The sequence below is a fragment of the Pinus tabuliformis genome, chromosome 3_2 (assembly GCF_031772625.1).
Source record: "Pinus tabuliformis cultivar Carrire ecotype Pingquan chromosome 3_2, CPIR1, whole genome shotgun sequence".
Lineage (NCBI taxonomy): Eukaryota > Viridiplantae > Streptophyta > Pinopsida > Pinales > Pinaceae > Pinus > Pinus tabuliformis.
Genome location: NC_142302.1, coordinates 1,055,809,110 through 1,055,812,806, shown reverse-complemented (window position 1 = coordinate 1,055,812,806; position 3,697 = coordinate 1,055,809,110).

Here is a 3,697-nt window from a genome sequence, read left to right as displayed (position 1 = left end):
GTGTTTGGAGAGTAGTTTGATTTTTAGAATAGCTTGGTGGTTGTATTGATGTTATTTGCATGTTGTGGTGACCAAACACCAAAGTAGTTGCCATCAAGTCCAAAGGTGGAGATTGCTGGCATTATGATGCATGTGTTATACATGATGGAAACCCACTAGTAGCAGAACAACTCTTAATTAGATGAATCTACATGAGAGATATTAAATGTGACAAAATGCATGGCAGTTGTGTTTACAAACATGACAAAATGCAAGGAAGTTCAAAGGAATCAGTTCAGAACTAATGTACAATGGAAAATCACATTATAACAGGTCTATTAAGAGGTAACAAAGTAATGGTGCAGAAGAACAGGATGATGGAACAAAGGACTACAGATCATAATCAATCAATTGAGGAAAACGAATGTTTTCAGGTATTTTAAGTTGTATATGTGGGTTCACTGTACAAAAAGAGCATATACATATGTGCACGCTTTAACAAGAGGAAAAGCATATATGGGATGGAAAATTAAGGAAATTAAGGTGAAAGAATACCAAGGGTCAATACCCTGGTATCAACCGACAATATTGAGTGGAGTAACAGTTATTTGATTCTATTTAAGAATACCACACGTTCTAAGTATTTTTTTGGTATGTGGTATTGAAAAAGGCTAAAACTATATAAGGAGGAGAAGATCAAAGGGCTAAGACTTAAAAGGAATGAATATCTGATAAAGGGTTAGATCAAAAAGCAAATATGCATGTTATGGATTTCTCATGGTTTGCTTGATCTGAACTAAGTATGCACCTAAGTGTTTGATGATGGATGAGATCTAATGATGGATCAGGATCATAATGACTTATCATAATTTGATTAGATAATGGATAGTCTAGATCTGAGTGCTAACAAATGTTCTTATTTCTGAAGTCTAGAATAGCTACGAAGTTATAAGTTTTTATTTTCAGATCTATATGCTAGTTTGCGTTAGTGAAGGCATGCATACACGCTGGTTTGGCACTTCCAAGTAGTGTATGTAGAAGAAAGGCTTGTTGTTCAAGGATGACTGATCTATCTGATCAATGTTGTTGTTTTACTGCTGTCTGTCAATGATGTCTTCTTAGATCTTTATGTAGAACTGAATGTATAAGGAAATTCAGACTGATTGATTGATTAATTAAGCGAGAAGGGTGATCTTTGCTCCTATTTGTTTAGATCTCTGTAATTTGATAGTGGATCTTTAGAATGTTACTAGTTGTTACAGTTTTGATTTAGAGGTTTTTATGATTCAGTAATTTTGGAGGTATACACAGGTTTGGTTAAAGGAAGTAGCGTATAAACACAGGTTGGATTCATTGAAGTAGTGTATACATTCTGACATATGATTTTTGAGGTTACAGCTGGTGCTTGTTGTTGGTGAAGTGTTCTAGGTTTAGATCTGTGTACACGTTATAGTGATTTGTCTGTTCTAGTTGATTGGTTTATTTTTGATTAAGTGACGGTTGATTGAGGTTTAGGTGATTGATTGATTCAGTTCAAAGATTGATGATTGGGTTTTAGTTATATCAGACATTGATGATTGGGTTTCATTTATATTAGAGATTGATGATTGTGTGTTAGTGATTGGTTCATGCAAATGTATTTGGTGGATGTATTGTAGTGGTGATTGATTTTGAGCTTCAATGTTACTGATGGGTCCAGTATGAAAATTTGATGAAACGTGGCCTTCATATTGTAGTGTTGTGTACCAGGAGTATCTAGTTTGAAAATTTATGAAACGTAGTCCCTGGAGGATGTTGAGGGTTGGAGCCTTCAGAGAGGAAGTCGAAGATTCCTGCTAGTAGTGGTTGGTGATTAGATCAATGGTTGGAGCTCCCTTCGTGTAGCAGCTAGAGAACGAGTGAAGATGGTAGGCTGGCGCCTACATACTGGTAAACATATCAGCCAGTACAAGAGCTAGGGGGTTGTAGCTCCCTTCCAATAGCTGTTGGAGAATGAGAGAAGGTTGTAGCCTTCTGAAAGTGGGTGCCTACGTATTGGTATGAGTCTGCACTAGTACAAGATTGTAAACAACTTATTCTTTATATTAAAAAGAAGACAAGGACAACAACAACAGGTGGTTTTTCTCCCGCATTAGGTTTCCACCTTAAATCTTGGTGTTCATGTGTGTTTCTTAGGTGTGATGGTTTATTCTGTTATTACTACACATGGTTACTATTTAATGTTTAATAAAGTGCTGATCCACTAATTAAAGATCAACATATGATGATTTAACTTAATCATAATTTCACTGGATATACGTTGGTTGAGTTAAGAATAGTTGCATGCAAACGCAAGTTCCGTTCACTAAAGTAACATATATAAATCTGATTATGAAATGAAAAATAAGTTATCGATTTGTAAATACCGAGTCACCCCTCCGCCACCCCCCCTCTTAGTATTATTCCCAACATGACTTCGATAAGAAGTGTTAGTTCCATTGAAGGCACTTATGTTTCCTCTCTGTCTCTGTTGTGCTCTTAGTTTTTTGTTTCCCTCGTTATCATCTGAATATCCAACAAAAGGTTCATGAATTAATTATTTAATACCTTCCTCATGAAAAATTGACAAGTCTTAGATTGTTGGATCCTATTGAGTAGATTGTCACTCATGATATTTCTAGTCATCAATAAAAGCACATTGTTTGTCAAAGAATTCTTCTCACTCAACAATACTACCCAAGCAAAAAATGCTTCCAAATGGCCTCATGAAAAAGAAGATCATCAAAAGGATCATTATAAAAAAAACTCTAAAAATATAGAGATATGGTTTGTGCACCACTTTACCTCCGCCACAGAGAAAACGTTGCAACAAACAAAACATTTTGGAGATCTAACCACAATCCACACAACTCACGAGATGAAGTCAAATGTATCGATCATTGTTGCATGAAAAATTAGTGTGTGCTATCACTAGTCCATGCCACTGATACTTCCTACCATCTCCAAATGTTACTATACGCTCTCGAACAACTATTCAAATAGGTCAGATCGAACAACTCCCATTGTTTGTCCTCCATGCTCAATGTCAAACCCAAGCTTAGGCCTCAAATTTATTCAGGTATGTTGTGTAAAAAAATATATCAATGACCTCTTGTTAGCCACACTATTGCCACCTTTCTACACTTTCACGGCTTCCCGAAGCAACCTTGAATAGTCGCATAACCACCCTCCTCCTCGCTAGCCTCTCTATTGGGAAGATTACTGAAATGCATGAAATTTACGATCGAATTAATGAAATGTAGGAGTGGTCGATGCACATGTAAAGTGGCAAAGTTTATTTTTAGAGGTGGGTATCAGTCTAGTCTACAGTGTTGTGTTTGAAGGCCATCGAAAGGAGCTATTGCGAATCTGTGGTATGCGTGTTGCCGTGACAGCCTACGCATTAGTGTGACGTGGAAAATGTGTGAAGATTTCACCATAGGTGTATTAATTCAATATTGTGGCTAATGTTTGTGTAGGCCAATAAGTTAATTTCATCGGGAATTAATTGCATCTCTTTGTTCTCCCTCCTAAGTAGTGCGATGGATATTGACACACTGAGCTTGTAGATTCGATTTGGTTTATGCAGCGAGCCTTGATAACTCAATTGGGGAGTTGTGTTGTGATCCAACGTGAGTTTGGAGGAGAATAGAAAGAAAATTGATGTTAAAGGTATCAAATGTATATTTGTAAGATACCG